This window comes from Ochlerotatus camptorhynchus, unplaced genomic scaffold, assembly GCF_037179485.1.
Source record: "Ochlerotatus camptorhynchus isolate MF236.1 unplaced genomic scaffold, CSIRO-AGI_Acam_v1.1 ptg000323l, whole genome shotgun sequence".
Taxonomy (NCBI): Eukaryota; Metazoa; Arthropoda; class Insecta; order Diptera; family Culicidae; genus Ochlerotatus; species Ochlerotatus camptorhynchus.
The window spans coordinates 255,444-276,065 of record NW_027040811.1 but is presented as its reverse complement, the minus strand read 5'-3'; the positions used below and the strand labels follow the sequence as shown (position 1 = coordinate 276,065).

Here is a 20,622-nt window from a genome sequence, read left to right as displayed (position 1 = left end):
ACGTTCAATCAAATAAACCCATACCCCACTCACTTGGCCAGGCTTCAGAATCGTCCAGTGGGCAGTGCGCTCTACACTCCAAGTTCCCTTTCTTTCAAATTCACCCCAAATTTGATATTTTACCCCTTTGAGTGTTGATTAATCACAATGAAACATTGTGACAGAGCACGGACTTGAGGTTACTAGAGTATTAAATAATCTAGGTTCTATTTAGGATTATATCTGAAAAATCCAAATTTGGCCAACGCCCACCGATAGAATCTCGGGAACCAATTGAGCTGCCAAATAGCGGAACCAATCGAACAAATCACGACCAACAACAGAAAAGAGCACATCAGTTATTGCGAACAAAACTTCGGAAACCCTTTTCTCGTGACTCAAGGCTCGCCTACACAAACAAACATCCCCTTTCCGATGATGCCGGTAATTTGCGTTCGATTGGCCAGGAAAGAATAATCAACGTTTTGTTTATAAAAGTTGATAGTACCTTTTCAATTGTTGGTCTAAAATATATTGAATTGGTTCAGCTTTTTGATAGATCAAAATTCTATCCGCCAGACTATGAATATAGCGACTATAGTTGCACCCACTGTACTCTAACCTATCCCACTTTACTGTTATACAATTTAAAGTTTAAACAATTCCCTACTAACAAATTGACAATATTTTAATACATAATCTTTTGATAATTCTACTAACCAACACCAAATAACTTATATAAACGTGACAGTACATTAAAAAATTATGCTGAAATTAAAAATAATACAAATCTTGTAACAAACGGTTACAAAATATATCTACAAATCTGCTAAAATGAACACTTTATTAATTTTCCATAGGTTGGTATTGAAAATTACACAAATGATCACCGATTTCCTGCAAAAAAAGCGCTTTCCCTAACACAGATTTCAAAATCAAATTCCATCCGGTCTCACTGAACTGTGCTTATTCAATCGCCGTGTGTGGTAGTGTCCAGTCGGCCGTCATCATCATCAGCAGCAGCAGCAGCAACAGCAGTGCTTTCGGTACGTGGCGTTGAACATTGTTCTCCAGTACACAACGAAAGCTGCCTGCAAGCAGTGAGCTGCAGCCCACATGAACGTCCATTCCAGGAGTGTAACCTGCTAAATGGTTACATTTTGTTTTTGTATATATTTTGTAAATATTCTTTATTTTAGTTTGTACTGAGTAGTTTAGTTTTATTTATTGAATTGATATTGAAATCTAAAACACAGAATTGAATAACTTTACATTCACCTCCCTTTATGAACATCCCTATTCCTCTATTCCCACCCCACATAAACCTTCCACTTCCATCATGCGTTACCACCAGCAGTCACAGTTCGATGTGCGGTAAAAGAGGTGAGGAGAAAGGAAACTAGTGGACTCTTTCATTCTGACGGTGTTCTTATGCAACACCAGACGTGACGTCACGTCTGTTGCTTCATTAGAAGACGCGAGTACGAAAGAGTCCACTAGTTTCCTTTCTCCTCACCTCTTATATGTTGAGTTAGTGGATTTTAAACTCAGTGGGAAATGTTCTCCACCTGAGGGATTGATAAGCGAACCTCAGTGAGCTGCTGTTACTGATCGTTTTGGATCGTTTTACTGTCAAGAACTACTGTCTGCTATAGCTATATGCTATATGGAAAATTGCAACACCAACACTTCCCCTCAATTTTTCAAATTTAGCATATCTACAAATTCCTTAAATTTTTGTTTGCAAAGTGGTTTGGTAAATATATCAGCTTTCTGCTCATTAGTTCACACATGCATCAGTTTTATCTTCTTCTCGTGAATTAACTCTCTGATGAACATGTATTTCACATCTATGTGCTTCGTCCGCTGGTGGCTTCGTGGTTCTTCTGCGATTCTGATGCAGGGTATGTTGTCTTCATTTATAGTGAATGGAGTTGATTTAATCCCAATCTCACTCAATAAACTAGACAACCACACACCCTCTTTTGCTGCTCCACACAGTGCTATGAGTTCGGCCTCGTTAGATGATAGGGTTACCATTGTTTGCTTCCTTGTTGACCAGGATACCGTGTTCCCATACACGGTAAACAGAGATCCGGAGATTGATTTTCGCTCGTTTTCGTCATTAGCGAAGTCGGCATCGGCGAACCCCATGAGTGGTATGCCGTCGTCTTGCCTTCTATACACCAGCCGTAAATCCTTAGTTCCTTGAAGGTACCTAAGGATTCTCTTGAGTCTAGTCCAATGAATGTCCTGTGGTGAACTCTGAAATTTAGCAAAAACATTTACTGCGTAGCATAAATCTGGTCGTGACATTAAAGCCAGGTACTGGAGACAACCCAATAGAGCTTTATAGGGCTCATTGGTCAATTGTCCATCAGTTTTTAACCACCTAGCATGCTGATCAATTGGGGTAAACATTGGTTTGCAATCTTGCATGCCAAACCGGTGCAATATCTTTTCAACGTAGGCTTTCTGGGAAATTGTCAAACATTCGTCATTGCGCCGGATATCTAGGCCAAGGAAGTTGCTCACCTCACCTAAATCCTTCATTTTAAAATGCTTGAAAAATTCCGCCTTAATCCATTCTATATTGTTTATGTCTTTTCCGAATATGAGAATGTCATCCACATACAATATTATGTATAGGTTTTTATCCTCACAGACATACAGACAAACATCTGATCCGGTATTCTTGAAACCCAATATTTTGATTATCTCATTGAATCTCAAATTCCAGCTGCGTCCAGCCTGTTTATGGCCATACAAACTTTTATTCAATCTGCAAATTTTAGAGATTCCATCTTCATCAGATGGTAACCTCATATAAATTTCCTCATCCAATCTTCCATTGAGGAATGCCGTCTTAACATCCATTTGGTGAATGAACAATTTCTCTTGAACGGCTATTGATAAAAAGTGTTCTGATTGTAGTCATTTTCGCCACTGGTGCAAAGGTTTCACCATAATCCAGTCCCGGACGTTGCGAACAACCTTTAGCAACTAGGCGGGCTTTATATCGAGACCTGTTATCTTCAAACTTAATTGAAAAAGTCCACATAGAGTTGATTGGTTTCCTCCCCTTAGGGATATCTTCGACCAGACCTCAAGTCTCATTGTCGTGTAAAGCTTTCAACTCTTCATCCATTGCACGTTTCCATTGATTCCAATCGTCACGTTTCTTCAGAGTTTCGATTTTCTGCGGAACTTCCCCTGATAAATGCGATACTACAAAACTGGTTTCATAATCATGAAGCCAGGTTGGGCGTTGACTTATCCTCTGACTATGGCGTTGAACATTCGGTACAACATCACCATTTCCTGGATCATCATCATTCCCATCGCCCTCCGCTTCCACGAAATCCTCTTCGTCAGTATCATCAATATCACCGGGGATTTCCATATTATTCATTGGTTCAAACACTCTTGAAGGAACTGGAATGTCAGCCACACAAAATTCCTTTGTGGTTTCCAAAGGTTCACCTGGTTGAATGGTTTGAAATTTAAAGACAGACTCATCAAATATTACATCTCTGGAGATAACAATTTTCTTCTCATCATTATCCCACAACCGATAACCAGAAGGTGAATACCCTAACATAGTTAGAGGCCTGCTTTTCTCATCTAACTTGGATCGAAGATGTTTATTGATGTGTGCGTAGGCAGCACATCCAAACACTCTAATATGACCCACATCCGGTTTTGTCCCAAACCACATTTCACAAGGAGTCTTCGAATTAGTCACAGCACTTGTTATGCTACGATTTGTGAGAAAAGCTGAGGTAAATAAAGCTTCACCCCCACAAGTACATAGGAACATTTCCTTCATGCATCATTGTCCTCACTTTGTCCATCAAGGTTCTGTTCATCCTTTCACTCACCCCGTTCTGTTAAGGAGTGTATGGAACAGTCGGCAACATTTGAATACCCTTTTCAGCACAAAAAGTTTGAAACTCTCTGCCGAAGTATTCTCCTCCATTATCTGTCCTAAGTTTTGAAATTTTAGCAGAAAAATGTGCCGTGACAAGAGCCTCATACTCTTTAAACTTCTGTGTGACTTCGCTTTTATATTTTATTAAGTACACCACGACAAAATGTGTGTAATCGTCTATGAATGTTACGAAGTACTCGTACCCATCATACGTGCTCTCTGACATACGACCGCAGACATCCGAATGAATTAACTCCAAAGGCCGACTGGACCTGACCCTGAATGATTTATCAAATGGTTCTCGAGATTGTTTACCAATTATGCACTGTTCGCAAACAATTGGACCCTTGTCAATGATTGATGGTTCGATGTCCAACCTCTCAACCATATCTCGTTTCACCATCTTTGCTAGACTAGCCCCATTCAGGTGTCCCATTCGCATATGCCATAGTTTGTGTTTCTCTATTACCTTTCCAAAGTAAACAGCTGCGTCGTAATCCGGATAGAGATCCAGGTGATAGAGTCCATTGACTCTCCTCCCTGCCACCAAAACATTACCCTTTGCATCCTTAATCTCAACTCCGCCCTTGGCGAATACAACAGACTTACCTGTTTCTTCAATTTGGGAGACTGAAAGGATGTTCCCCTTTTTTTGAGAGATAAACAATACGTTATACACTTCCAAACGTTGACGTTTATTATTTCTCAAATTCATATTTCCCATTCTGGTACACTTCATCGCGACATTGTCCTTAGCTGTTCCGATCTTCAATTAAGGAGCGTCCCACAATCTGTTGAATAGCTCGATGTCGTGCGCCATGTGACGGGTGGCTCCGGAGTCCAAAATGATGGGAAACTTAACCGGCATGTCATCCAGATTCATGTCACGCACTCGCCGATCACGATTGATATCCTCCGCAGTTGGTTGAGGCAATGGGATTCGAACCATAAAGGTACCCTCTTGCCGAGCCAACAGAGCTATGTCATCACTGTCGTCGTTCTTCGCGTTGATCTTCATCAGCTTCATTTTCAGTCGTCGTCGCAGTACATAGCAGTTCCGTTTCTTATGGCCCACCTTGTTGCATTCGTAGCAAACGGTCGTTTGATTCTTCGTCCTATTCGCTCGAGTATCCGCTCCCATCATGGCCACTGGTTCACGTCCTCCTCTGGGTTCGGTCTTTCTTGCTGATTCTTCCGCGTCGAGAAAGATTCGCTGCAGCTGCTCCTTGGACATCTTCTCCAGGTCTTCCTTCCTGATCACCGATAATGCACCGAGAACGTGTTTGTAACACTCAGAGATGGCCACGAGCAATGTGTTAATAACTTCCACATGCGGTATTACCTCTCCAATGCTCTCCAATTGCTGAACGAGCTCTTGATGAGCTGTGAATAGGTGCTTTAGTGATGCAAATCGTTCAGTCCTCAAAGTATAAAGGCGAGTACGCAGTCCCAACATAGCGACAGCGCCACGGCTTTGATACAAGTCAACCAGGCGTAGCATTATGTCTTTGGCATATTTGCACTGAAAAACTTGCCCCATGGCATCGTCATTCAGCGCTAGCCAAAATTCGTTTACTGCAGTGTCGTCTTCTTTCAACCGAGTGGCCATTTTCTCTTCGCGGGCGGCTTCTTGTTCAGCCGTTTCATTTTCTCCTGGTTGAGAATAATCTTCTTCGATCGGAGTTCTCTCGAGGGTATGCAAGAGACCTTCTTGCTTGAGGTGTTGTTCCATCCTCTTTTTCCAAAACGGAAACGATTTCTCGTCTCCTTTGAAAAGAGGGACAACGACTCGTCGTACCCTATTTTCCATTTCACCTGTTACAGTAAATGGCAAGCAAAATTATTTTTATCTAATTGGAATTTGTCCAACAGAAAGCTCCGTCTGGATCAAGTTCTACCAAAAAGAAACTTACAAATGTCCTATAGAAAAAAAAACTCTACCTGGACAATTTGTAGATTTCAGGCACATCTGGGCCCATAACCTATTGAGTTAGTGGATTTTAAAGTCAGTGGGAAATGTTCTCCACCTGAGGGATTGATAAGCGAACCTCAGTGAGATTATCACCACCTGAGGAAAACTAATTTTATTAACTGGCTTTTTCTTTATACTCAGAGGGAAATTCTACCTCCTGAGGGCCAAAACCATTTGATTCCTGAAAAACCCCATCAAAAAAAATGCAGGCTTTTGGATTGTTCAAATATCAAAACAAGTAAACAGATAAGAATAAACTCCTTCTCTTTATTCAATACCTGTTACTGATATACAAAAATGTATTTCTAGAATATCAAAGTTTAGGTAACCTTAGTAACCTACATGGAACAAAGTACATTAGCGATTCGTACTTAAAACCTATTCTGCTTATTTATACTTTATATACCTAACGCACTAGCTCTGCTGCGAGCTGCTGTTGCTGATCGTTTTGGATCGTTTTACTGTCAAGAACTACTGTCTGCTATAGCTATATGCCCTATGGAAAATTGTAACACCAACATTACACGCTATTTTGAGGCTACTCAGTGACTGGGTAGATCGCACTCATTTTTGCATAATGTATGGAGTTGTCAAAAAATGAGTAAACTGGTTTTGATCCGATGAGTGGAATCCACCCAGATTCTGGGTAAATGATTCTGATAGCAATTTTTCCAATGTTCAAAATGGCGCACAACTTCAAAGTGAACAGAAGACTTTTGTGCATGCAGTTAGTCAAAAATAAGTTATAAGAAGTTAAGCAGAAACATGGAGCAACTACGTAACAGCCTGGATGGCGAAAGCTATCACCAGCTAGTTGGTAAGTATTTTGTATGTTTCTTGATTTTGAATGTAGTCTCAACTTTTAATTATTCAGGCATTCAATGCCGCATTCCGGGCTGTCAAGTGTTTGTTGTTGGTGACGAACAAATTTACAAAAAACATTTAAAATCGCATCACAATATACGGTGCAGTAAAAGAAATAACATCCCCATTGCCTGTGAGGATTGCCATGTCGTGTTTTATTTTTATACAAATTATCGGAAACATATCATTAAAAAACATCAAGAACTAACAGCGACTGGTGAGGTTATGATAAAAGAAGAAGCTGCAGCGGATGTGGAGTCCGGTTCAGTTCAGTTGAACATCGCCTCAGAATTAGATGATGATGCACAAAACATAGTCGGGGATATTGTTAATCCCATGTATTTCTGCGATGCCGTAGAAATAACCGAAATTAAAAATCAGGCTGTTGAACTGATAACGAAATTACGCTGTGACGTTAGTTTACCGGAGAGCAAGCTGACAACTATGATGGATGCAACGACAAGTTTTCTCAATACTTACCAACGTTTCGTACTGGGTAATTTGAAGCAGTTTACGATAAAGAAGGATATCAATGAAAAAGACGAAGATTTAGTTGATCTTGTAAATTCGTTGAGACTTGAGGACCCGTCCGCTGATGTCAGAACACCACAAAACAATTTGTCCTACTTGGCCTATAAGTCGAATGGTTCGGTACCAACAGTCCGAGAGATCGTGTTTGGCAGCCGAAAGGTTACTAAACTAGTTCCGCATCGCTCAGCTCATTTGAAGTATGGGCGGACGACATTGATACGTAAATCAAGAAATGTAAAGGATGTAGCACATTACATACCGGTTAACAAGATCCTTGAGCTTGTTATGAGAAGTCCAAAAGCAAGAGCTTGTGTGCTAGCTGAAACGGCACATGACGAATTGATAAGTGGTTTCAAAGATGGTTCGCTTTTTAAGAGTCATGATATTTTTAAAGACTATCCATATGTGCTGAGACTATTATTCCATTCAGATGAAGTTGAGTATTTAAACCCGTTGGCCTCACGAAAAGGAAAAAAGAAATTGACAAATATAAGCTTTAAAATTCAGAACTTTGATCCTATTGTGAACTCTACTCTTGATCGTGTATATTTAACTCTCACTGTTCAATCTAGTGTATTGAAAAAGTACGGTTATTCTCAAGTTTTACAACCTTTACTTGATGATCTCAAAGCTCTAGAGACAGGCATTCAATTAAAAATAGGTGGGATTTACTACAATTTACACGCTGTATTGGTAAATGTGGTCGGTGATACTGCTGCTTTGCACGAAATTTTTAACATTATGGGCCCTCAATCTAAATTATTTTGTAGGGTTTGCTATATTTCTCGTGACGATTTCAGGGATGGACATTTTGGAGATTGTTTTCCTCATAGAACACCAGAATCTATTCACACTGATTTGCAATCAATTCGTGATTTCAGCAAAACAAAAAGTCAATGTGGACTGATTGAGGAATTCTGTTTGAATACTATAGGCTATTTCAATTATGGTAAGGACAGGTCTATGGACCCTATGCACGACTTATGTGAAGGTGTTAATATGATGATCATCAAGCTAATACTGCGAAATCTGGTAACTGTTCGAAAAATTCTAACATGTGAACAAATTAATCAAACTATTGAAGATTTTGATTATGGCTTATGTGAAATAGAGAACAAACCTTCAGCTAATTTTTCTGTAACTATCCTCAAGTCCCGAGCTAACTCAATTCCTCAATCAGCATCACAATGTTGGCTTCTGTTGCGTGCTTTCCCATACATGTTTCATACATTCATTTCTATCGATCAAAATGTTGTAAAAATAATAGGTGTTCTACTCAAGATCAACTTTTACTCATTTTCTAACAAATTTCGTTTAGAAGAGATTCACGAATTCGAGCTTGCAATTCATCAATTCCATCAGTTGTTCAAAGTATGCTTCCCTGATAAAAATCCAATAAATAAAATACACCATTTATCGCATTACCCTGAGCTTATCCTAATGAACGGATCATTACCCAATTGTTTTGCATTTGAGGCCAAATTTAAAATTTCCAAAGGACAAAGCAAAACTTGTAACAATTTTAAAAATCTTACTTACAGCATCGCGACCAGAATGAATCTAAAACAAGCCCACTCTATTATTAAGCATAATTATGCTTCAAAAGTTCACACCGTCATGAAGACTCAAGAAATAGAGAAGTCTTGTTTGCAATTTTCATTAATCCTTTTTGATTTTCCTCCCAGCATCACTATCATCAACCATTTAATAATCGACAGCACTAGTTTTCGTCCAGGAATGATAGTAAAATATGAAGTGTGTGATAACAAACAATACGGTATTATAGAATTAATAGTAGGCCGTGGCGAAGAATTTACATTTGTAATTCAAAAGCTAATCGTGTCCCAATTTAGTGAGGATATGTACAGTAGGGTGTTTCATTTTGAAAAAAGTGATGAATTTTTGATAGGCCACCCTCCAGTTCGATTCATAGCCCCAAAATATGAACCTGTGCAAAAAATGGTAAAGATTGATGAAGGTTTAGAGGTCGCGCCAATGATTTGGATTTTGTATGGAGATTTTGGTGAATTAGTATGGGAAATTATTGATTTTCGTTTACATTGCTCTAACTTTGGTTGTAGTTGTCCAAACGTTGAAAAAAAAAAATATGTGGTTGTCATGACAATGATCAACAAGCCTGTTGTTGTTGCGATGAAATTGGCGTTGTTGCCTTGTACATATTCATCTGTCAATTTACCCTATTTTGCCATTTTTTCACATTTTTATAATTCTTGATACGCTGCAAAACTGAGCGTAGCAACTGTAGGCTTTTTGTTTATTGCCATAGCAATAACATACTAAATTTTTTCGACATTTGGACAAGTAGAAGCAAAGTTATAGCGATATAAGCGATTTTTTAAATTCTTCCATAGTAATTCCCATACAAATTTCAAATCATTGGCGCGACCTCTAAACCTTCATCAATCTTTACCAATTTTTGCACAGGTTCATATTTTGGGGCTATGAATCGAACTGGAGGGTGGCCCATCAGAAATTCATCACTTTTTTCAGAATGAAGCACCCTAATGTACAGCTTGGAATTAAAACGCAGCAATGAATTAGCCAGAGTTTCAAGCTTAAAGATTTGTTCGAGAAAGTCCTACAGTTTATGGAAACGATCAGGAGTAGATGAACTTTGCTTATACATTAGTCTAAAATATTACGACGATTAAAAAGTGAACATCTAATCACTTCAATTCAAAGAAACATAGTTCAGGTTAGTTAATGGTATAGCAAATGCATGGGTGTTCGTGAACACGCAATAATGTAAAACATATTTTTTTGACTATTTAATCTGTCCCTAAACCACGATGTAGGGGAAAGAGAGGCATAGTAAACAGTCAATGTGGATTGTGGATGTGAATTGCATAGTAAACAGGTGGGGTATAGTGAGCATCCTGTACTTTGGATTTGGATTGCTAGTAGTTCGAAACAAATTAATTGATAGTAGGTAGCTGTAATTCCTACAGTAGGTTTAAAATCATTATGACATTGAACCTTCTACCAATTAATTTGTTTTGAACGGTTGGAAGCTGGAGTACGTGATGCTCATTACGCTCCTCTAACCCCTACGTTGTTCGACAAGTGCACGGTGCGTTTTTTCACGCAGAGAAAAAAAACGGTCGACGTGGTTTATGAACAGCTTCTAAAAGACTTTTTTAAACTTGATGCATTAAACACACTAATAGCGAATTCGTTTATTATTCAGTTCCAACCTGGATCGGGTATCAGGATTGGGTCTGCTTGTTTTCTGACAAACGTCAGTTTGCTCGTTTGTTTTTAAAACCTAGCTCAGGTTGAGGTTCGCACTGACAAAAAGTTCGGTTTCGCACTGGGTTGGAACTGGTTCCAACCCCGATAATAAACGAATTCGCTATAAGTATATACATATTTTGCTTTCAGCTAACAAAGTAACCGATCGGGCTCTACTGATGTTTGAGGACGCAGATCTAATCGATATAGGAATCACAGCCAAAGGACCTCGAAAGATAATACTTGCTTCAATTGTGAATCTCCGTGCTGCACAGCCACCCCCGGTTGAAATCGAAAAAACTCCTGAAGAGGTACTTACATCTATACATGCACGACAAGTTTAATGGTGTTTTGATTCATTTTATTATTTTAGAATCTGAGAGCTGTCCTTCTCGACGACGCAAAGTTCCGATTTGTTGTTTACAATGAGCTGGATCAAAACAAAGTACCCAGTGAAAAACATCTGCGTCAGATGTATAGTATCTTGTGTCGTCATCAGTTCAAAAAATCGATTTACGACAATAAAGGGTAAATTATCGCATTTCAAATCACGCCAAACATCGTAAAACGTCCTGTTTAATATTCCTTAATTTATTTCAGCTATCCTTCCTCCAATGATCAAAGGATATTGGCGAAACATTATTATTCGAACATTTCCTCAGTTGAAAAGCACACGGGCGAACGAAAATGCACCAGAAGAGGTAAACTAATAGCTCAAGTTGATTGATTGGGTGAGGGAATCACATTTTATGTTGTTGTTTAATTTTGCAGTCTGCATTTTTCTGGTGGCACAACGGAAATTCTAAGGGTGATCACGGCGGTTATATCTATCATAAAGTGCGTAACATCATAAAAGGTTTGCCCAAAGAAATCAAAAAGTACAGTCGACCTGATCTTATCAACAAAGTACGTCATTCTATTCCTTCTTCACTTGTAAAACGAGCTGCAGATCTGGCAGAACTAATTGCGAATTCAGACAACATTACCGAAATTAAGTTAGAAATGGAAGAATGTTTCCCTATCCACCAACTCCTGTTAAGAGAGAAAAAGAGAGTAAAAGAAATGCTTCTCACACTTCCGCATTTGGCATCATATAACGGCGCAATGGTAAAACTGAAAATTACTACAATGGTATACTGGTTTAAAATGTAGTAACATTAATTCACATTGTTCACTTTTCAATTACAGATACATGACGCATTTTATCGCCTAAATCCCCAGGTACCACAGCAGTTCGAGATTACATCAATTTTGGGAAGGGGACTTCTATTGGCACCAGGAATTTTCAAGGAAGTAGATGATGGTAATAATAAACATCATAATTTAAAGAAGCAGTTGTTCAGATCTTGTTTTTTTTCTCATTATTTAGTGCATGTCAAAGGAGCTTTACGGATTTTTGCGAAATTACACAGAAAAGGTGTGCAAAATGCGACAACAAATCTTCCAGTTCCCAGTAGTTCAATGCTTCCAGAGGAAATTTTGGTTGCACCATTTTTTCAATGGACACAGGTAATTAAAATATTTTGTTTGTTTTCAATTCATCCGAAAATCAATTATTAAAATTTCTAGGACCTCACACATCACATTGAAGTCTCGAACGATGAACCGCATATCGTCTGTGTAGCGGACACATTCAAATCGGGATCCTACAACATTGTGTTCAACGAGGTGGTACTTTGGACCAGCGACTCTTTTATCGATACGCTAGATCTATTTTGGAAGAGTTTCCATGTCTTCGGTCAAAAAGTCCCAAGCAAACTGCAGATGTATCAAGACGTTTTTTCCATTTTGATTTATAAAACACTAACAAACAGTTCACGCCATTCCTAGTTGAACACTCAGTCGGTTAACAACGTCCCGGTCTCAGTCGCGCGGCATCTAATTTTTTTCGGTGTTTTTTCCGACCGAGCGGTTTTTTCACCCCCCCATTGGGTGCCCCAAGTGACCAGTGTGCAACAGAGGAAGTGGAATTCCATGGGCCGAGCCCCTTGGAGTTGCCATCCAGCTTTAATCCACCCCGGTAATCCATCCGGTCGTCAAGTCATTTTATCATCATCGTGCCGACCCACCAACACCAATCATCACCACCAGCAGCAGCAAACGGACCATCTAGCTGCAACGGCTGATAGGTTGTTTACAACCGGCATAAGTATTAGACAATACATTTTGCAAGTCCATTGCCTCCCTATTGTAGTTTAATTTTGCCTCGTGGCGCGTGACTCTGTCTCTCACCCCTGGTAGGGGAGTATGGGTCATAGTGAGACAACTTTTTGCAAGTAGATATAAGTTTTTTTTTGTTTCGATTTTTTTTTTCTTTTTGATTTGTTCGTACGTCGGGCAAAAAATTTAATTACTAGTAATTAAAATTAATTAATTAGTGAAGGTTTTATTTTTTTTCCTTCTTAAGTGGTTGCGCACCGCTTTTGCGCAACACTTATGGCATCTTCCGATGCCTACGTTACGCGAACCAGATACTATGAACCGTCTTCGAAAGGACCATGGGTTGTCTTTTTTCGGCCCAAAAATAAACCTTTGAAAACTCTCGACATAACGAGAGATTTGCTGCGTAAGTATCCGGGAATCTTGGTACACAAAGAAAGATTCAACAAACTGCGTGTAGAAGCACCGACTTATGATGTGGCAAATAAAATTGCTGATCACGAGTTGTTTAGTGTTGAGTACAACATCTACATCCCTTCTCGAGATGTGGAGATAGAAGGCGTGGTCTCCGACGCGAGTCTGACTGTCGAGGACTTGAAACATGCCTCGGGAACTTTTAAAAACTCGACATTCGCTACCGCGCTAGTGAAGATACTGGATGTAAGGCAACTGCATTCAGCATCTTTGCTAGACGGTAAAAAAGTTTATAAACATTCAGACTCGTTCCGGGTGACTTTCGCAGGTTCAGTTCTCCCAAACTTTGTTAAAATTGATGGTGCTTTTTTTCCGGTGCGACTGTTTGTACAGAGGGTATATAATTGTACCAACTGCAAAAGGCTGGGACACTCGGCCAGCCATTGCGGCAACAAAACTCGTTGTGGCAAATGTGGTGAAAACCACAAAGAGGATTCTTGCCACAAAGAATCAGTAAAATGCGCTTATTGTGGCGAGAATCCTCACCCTTTGCAGGAGTGCCCGATGTACAAGCAGCACTCCGATAAAGTGCAGCGTTCAATCTCTGGACGCTCCAAGCAGACATATGCTCAAATGTTGAAGGCTGCATCAGCCGTCCAAGATGCAAACCAATTTTCGGTTTTGTCAGTTGAAGAATCGGACTCTTACTCATCCGATGAAGGTGATTCTACGGTGGTACACGCACCTTCAAAAATAGACGGTTCCTCAAAAAGAAAATGCCCCTCCCCGAAAGTGCGCCGTAAGAAAACTAAAGTCACCTCCAGACGATTGCCAAATTCCCAGGGTAATGGGGATGAAAAAACAAAACCGAAGGCTCCTGTTGATCCAATCCCTGGATGCAGCAAGAATTTTCCGCCATTGCCCAACAAAGATAAAAAAAATAAAAAAGCTGCTCCTCAAACTTCTCAAAAGAAATCCAAGTCCGAACGAGGTTTGCTAGCTTTTTCGGACATTGTGGAATTCATATTAAACATGTTCAACATACAAGACCCTCTAAGAAGCTTAGTTTCTGCCTTGCTTCCAACGTTAGAATCATATCTTAAGCAATTGACTGTTTCATGGCCCCTCCTTGCATCAATCATATCTTTCGATGGATAATTCGTCGAACGAGGTTGAAGATATGATCACTGTGCTACAGTGGAACTGCCGTAGTCTAGTGCCTAAACTAGACTCGTTCAAATTTTTACTTCACAATTCTGATTGTGATATATTTGCTCTCTGTGAAACATGGCTTTCTTCCGATAAAGAACTCAACTTCCACGATTTTAACATTATACGCCTGGATAGAGACGATTCTTATGGAGGAGTACTTTTAGGGATCAAAAAGTGCTACCCTTTCTACAAAATTTCCCTTCCTGCTCTATCCGGCGTCGAAATCGTTGCTTGCCAAATAAATGTGAAGAACAAAGATCTTTGCATAGCTTCAGTATACGTTCCACCAAGAACCTCCATTAGCCGTAGTCAACTCTGGAATCTAGTTTCGATTCTTCCATCCCCAGTATTAATTCTGGGTGATATGAACTCCCATGGTACTGGGTGGGGCGATCTATATGACGACAATAGAGCGGCTATTTTTTACGATTTATGTGACGATTTCAATTTGACTATTTTGAACACTGGTGAAGCGACACGTATAGCAAAACCTCCGGCTCGAGAAAGCCGACTCGACCTATCTTTGTGTTCAAGATCGCTATCATTGGATTGTCAGTGGAAGGTTATCAATGATCCCCATGGTAGCGATCATTTGCCAATCATCATTTCAATAAAGTGTGGCCCTCACTCTGCAGAACCATCTCGGGTTCCATTTGATCTTACAAGGAACATCGACTGGCAGAAATGTGCAACGGCGGTGACAATCGGTGTCGAATCAATAGATGCGCTTCCACCATTGGAAGAATATCGATTCCTAGCCGATTTGATTTACAAAAGCTCACTGGAAGCACAAAAAAGAAAAGTTCCAAGTGCACCCTTTAAAAGGAGACCAGCCACACCTGGTTGGGACGAAGAATGCACAAAATTGTATGTAGAAAAATCTGATGCTTTCAAAGCTTTTCGTAGACACAAAACCTCCACTTACTTCGAGGAATATTCAAAGCTTGAGACAAAGCTGAAACAATTAATCAAAGCAAAAAAACGCGGTTATTGGCGCAATTTCGTTGAGGGACTCTCACGAGAAACCTCAATGAACACCTTGTGGAGGGTGGCTCGCAACATGCGTAACCGCTCATCTTTCAATGAGAGTGAAGAATACTCCAACCGATGGATATTCGATTTCGCTAAAAAGGTCTGTCCGGACTCAGTTCCAGCACAAAATATTCTTCGAGAAGCGTCTCCTAGCGGCGGCTCTCTGGATAGACCATTCTCAATGCTGGATTTCTCTATGGCTCTTCTTTCATCGAACAACTCCTCACCGGGAAGCGATATGATTAAATTCAATCTTCTGAAAAATCTCCCAGATATCGCTAAAAGACGCTTGCTAGATTTATTCAATTCCTTGCTAGAAAACAACATTGTACCGCCTGAATGGAGACAGGTCAAAGTAATAGCCATTAAAAAACCTGGCAAATCAGCGTCTGACCATAACTCATACCGTCCGATTGCTATGCTTTCGTGCATTAGGAAATTGTTGGAGAAAATGATCCTTCGGAGACTCGATCACTGGGTCGAATCAAATAAATTGCTATCAAATACACAGTTTGGGTTCCGCAAGAGCAAAGGAATAAACGATTGTCTAGCGCTGCTTTCCACAGATATTCAACTGGCCTTTGCACACAAGGAGCAATTGGCTTCAGTATTCTTGGACATTAAGGGGGCTTTTGATTCAGTTTCCATTGAAATTCTGTCAGACAATCTGCACAGATGTGGACTTTCTGGAATTTTAAATAATTTCTTGTACAATTTGTTGTCAGAAAAGCAAATGAACTTTTCCCTTGGACAACTGACAACTTCCAGAATTAGCTACATGGGCCTGCCCCAAGGCTCATGTCTCAGCCCTCTTCTTTATAACTTTTACGTCAAAGATATCGACAACTGTTTGGCAGAACAATGCACGCTAAGACAACTTGCAGATGACGGTGTGGTTTCCGTAAGAGGTCCACATGCCGTGGACTTGCAAGGACCATTGCAAAATTCCTTAGATAACTTGTCTTCTTGGGCTATGAATCTAGGGATCGAATTCTCGCCGCAGAAAACTGAACTGGTAGTGTTTACTCGAAAGCGGTACCCAGCCCAAATGCATCTTAATCTTTTGGGCAGAAACATTACTCAATCATTGTCTTTCAAGTACCTTGGGGTCTGGTTTGATTCAAAGTGCACTTGGAATGCCCATATTACGTATTTGAAGCAAAAATGTCAGCAGAGGATCAACTTTCTCCGTTCAATTTGCGGCACATGGTGGGGTGCTCATCCGGGAGACCTCACAACGCTTTATAAAACAACTATTCTCTCTGTTCTAGAGTACGGCTCTTTCTGCTTTCTCTCGGCAAGAAAAAGTCACCTAATAAAATTGGAACGAATTCAATATCGTTGTCTGCGTATTGCTCTAGGCTGTACGCACTCAACGCATAACATGAGTCTCGAGGTTCTGGCAGGAGTAACACCCCTCCAGAACCGTTTCTGGGAGCTCTCTCTCAGAATACTAATCAAATGCGGAGTGACAAACACACTTATAATTGAAAATTTTGAAGAAATTCTTGGGCTGAACACACAATCTCGATTTATGAGAATCTACCACCATTACATATCATCAGATATGTGTCTTCCTTGTTATACTCCAGACCGTGTTCACTTCACCAATCACAGTTCCTCAATTGAATATGATCTGACCATGAAACAAGCAACTCATGGGATTCCCGATCAACTTCGACCTATTATTATCCCACGTATTTTTACTGAAAAGTACCAACAAGTCAATTGCATGAAAAGATATTTTACAGACGGGTCCCGTCTCAATGGATCCACTGGCTTCGGTGTCTTCAATGAAAACTCTAGCGCCTTCCGCAAACTTCAGGAACCTTGTTCCGTTTTTGTTGCTGAGCTGGCAGCAATCAACTTCGCATTGGGGATGATTTCCAATTTGCCCACAGACCATTACTTCATCTTCTCGGATAGTCTCAGTTCGATTGAGGCTATTCGGTCGATGAAACAAGGTAGGCACTCATCTTATTTCCTTTCAAAGGTAAGGAAGCAGATGTGTGTGCTGGTCGAAAGATCATATATGATTACCTTTGTATGGGTCCCCTCACATTGCTCAATCCCAGGCAATGAGAAGGCGGACTCTCTCGCAAAGGTGGGCGCGCAGGAAGGCGAATTGTATGACAGGCAAATTTCACACGATGAATTTTATCATTTAGTGCGTCAGAGTACCTTTTCGAGTTGGCAAACCGATTGGGACACTGGAAATCTTGGACGGTGGTTACATTCAATTATTCCTAATGTTTCTTCGAGAGCGTGGTTTAAAGGCTTGGGCTTAAGTCGTGACTTCATTCGCGTGATGAGTAGACTTATGTCCAACCACTACTCGCTAGATGCTCATCTCAATAGAATAAACCTCGTGGACAGCAACATCTGTCGGTGTGGAAACGGTTACGATGACATCGAACACGCAGTTTGGCAATGTACGGATAATGACGCCGCCAGAGAGCGACTTTTGAATACCCTCGAGGCCCAAGGAAGACAACCCTATGTTCCTATCAGAGACGTGTTGGCAACCCGTGATCTCTGCTATATGCAGTCCGTTTATGTTTTTCTTCAAATGTCTAGTATAAGAATTTAATTCCTTTTGTCTTTTGTCTCTCTTTATTAGTTTTTGTTTGTCTTGTCCCCCCGTCTCGATGAGTCTCATCGTCGCCCACTGGTCACCCACCATAGCCGGTCGAACTCCGGACGAAGCTAGAACAGCACTACCGTTCATACTGGCGACAACGCTCTGTTGAGACAACGAAACCCTACCCCAAGCTCCTCCCCTGATCCTATCCTTCGAAAATGTACCCTTCTAACCTCGAGTAAGCCGCGAGTAATCGGCCCAACTCCTACTAGACATAGAATTAAGTGAATTTTGTTACACACAGTGAACAATGAATTATCGGCTCCGTAAAGCTAACGCGATTGAGCCTCCCAAATAAACGAACTAGATAAAAAAAAAAAAAAAACAGTTCACGAAAATGTGTGAACGATGTCTGTTCAAATTTGATGGAGGCCATTCAGGCAGAAGCAATTTGATTATATGTATTTTCTGATTTCTCTTTTTTATTACGAAATGATTTGGTGTTGCGGTATCAATAAATACAGAATTATCGTTCTCGTATTCTTTTTTATATTATTCCTAAATGAAATTATTTATATATAAGGCATTAATGGCGCATTCATTCGCTTCTGTAGAAATGGGTAACGTTTACCCAGTTGACAAATATCATCATCTGAGTAAACGTTACTCAGTTTTCTCCATAGGCACGTTTACTCAGATTTGAGTAAAAGTATGTTTACTCATTTTTGGGTAACTTCCCTTTTGACTGGACTGAGTGGTTTTTGACTCAAAAATGAGTAGCCTCGAAATAGCGTGTATACCGCACATCGGTCACAGTTGACCACAACAAGAAACGTCATTGAGCGTCTCTACCACACGCCACACCACACCCACGATCGGCAGTAAAGCCGATAAAACTGCTTGTCACCGGGGAATCAATCTCTATTAGGTGAACGAATTTCACGAGTAAAAGTTCGAGTTTTCTAAAATATAGTTTTTATCCGCCAGTGAACGGACAGTTTTTGAGATCTGGCCTCACTGGCCCTGCGTTCGGTCGTTGTTTTTTGTAGGACTGATATTAAGAAACTATTTCGTGAGTTTAAGCCGGTGTTAAATATTTTAATTTGATGGAAGTGTTAGCATTAAGTGAAATACAGTACAGGTCAACGAGTTTTAGTGAAAACGGTGTCTAAATATGGACAGGAGTCCTAATTTATGTTGCTCTGGAAAGGGAAAGTTTGAGTCAGCCATATTTTTTTTTGTCTATACTTCGGATACGTGGATCGCAGTATAATAACGGGTGTGAGTGTGTGTATTGACAGCAAAATATCTCCTGATGCCACTTCTACCGTGAGACGAAGCTTATGCTCTGGCTGTGAGGAATGTTGTCTGCCCGGAGTATTTGGACTAAATACATAATCGCAAAGGAATCAGCTAAGTATCATGTTTCAAACTAAAATATTGTCAAAAATTCTCGAGTAGCTAATACTGTGATATTGTGAATTAGGCAGATACAAAATTCGTTATGAGTGTGTGATGTTTTGTTTTGTTGGTGTGCTTGATTTTTACTATCCTTTCTCCCAACTGGAAATTCTTATTAGAAACGGTCAATCTTTGCTGGAGTGGGAAAGTGTGAGCGCCGAAATTGTGTTTCGTGGTAGTGGTAGAAGAGCTCATCTAACTGCACTGTGCGCTGTCCTGGTCGGGCGTGTTTTGCGATGGTGTGAGAGAGTAAACTTGCTCTAGTTGCTTCTTTCATACCGGCGTGAGTGCCGGCCGGCGCACAGTGTAGGAATGCTTTTCCCCTCAAGGGAGAACCGTTACGGGTTAAAGTGAAGAGCTGTGATATCTTTATTCTCGGAACCACTTCGAAACTTTACGTGAATTTTATTCTATGACTAAGAGTGTGAATGAACCCAAAATTCATGAGTGAATGTGAATGGGGCATACGTGATACCAGTATGTATTGTATAATGGTATTTTTACAGTTTGTACCGTTCTGATTCATATTACGAACACGCTCAAATTCTGAGCACTTGTATTTTTGTATGGGACGGATTTTGAAAAATTTTCTTTTAGGATGTCCATATTACGATAAGTCGTGAGTTTAAATACATTCTGAGCGGATCAGCAATATTTTAGGTAAAAAAGGTGTTTTTCAAAGGATGATTTTAACGCACTGTTCGGAATTTGAATCAATATGGTAAATCGCGCGATGATCGAGACGTTTCCGTTGGATAAGATTATTTTGCGGCCGAGTGTCTAGGAAGCTATGGAAACCGAAATGGCTCTTGATTCTGTTTTATGCCCTTATAGTATAAACCACCATCGCACTTCGTGAGTTGCCCCAATAGAACCCTTGCTTTTGGTTTGAATCAGTACAAATTCGTTCTATTATATATAAAAAAAAAAGAAGTATACATATTCATTTTCTTCCGAACTAAATAAACCACCATCACACTTTGTGAGTGGCCCCAACAGTATCCTTGCCGTTGGTCTAAATCGGGTCAAATCGGTTCTAATAATTATTTTATATTCAATCAAGTAAACCACCATCACACTTTGTGAGTGGCCCCAACAGCATCCTTGCTGTTGGTTTAAATCGGTTCAAACCACTTATAATTAATTATTTTGGTCATTGATAAAATAAAATAAACCATCATCACACTTTGTGAGGGGCCCCAACAGTATCCTTATTGTTGGTTTAAATCGGTA

The 20,622-nt window shown here is 40.1% G+C and overlaps 1 pseudogene; it reads left to right on the top strand.

The window, feature by feature from the left end:
• The first annotated feature begins 10,693 nt into the window (after positions 1 to 10,693).
• The window catches only part of LOC135707933 (uncharacterized), a 29,841-nt pseudogene continuing 19,912 nt past the window's right edge, over positions 10,694 to 20,622 (top strand).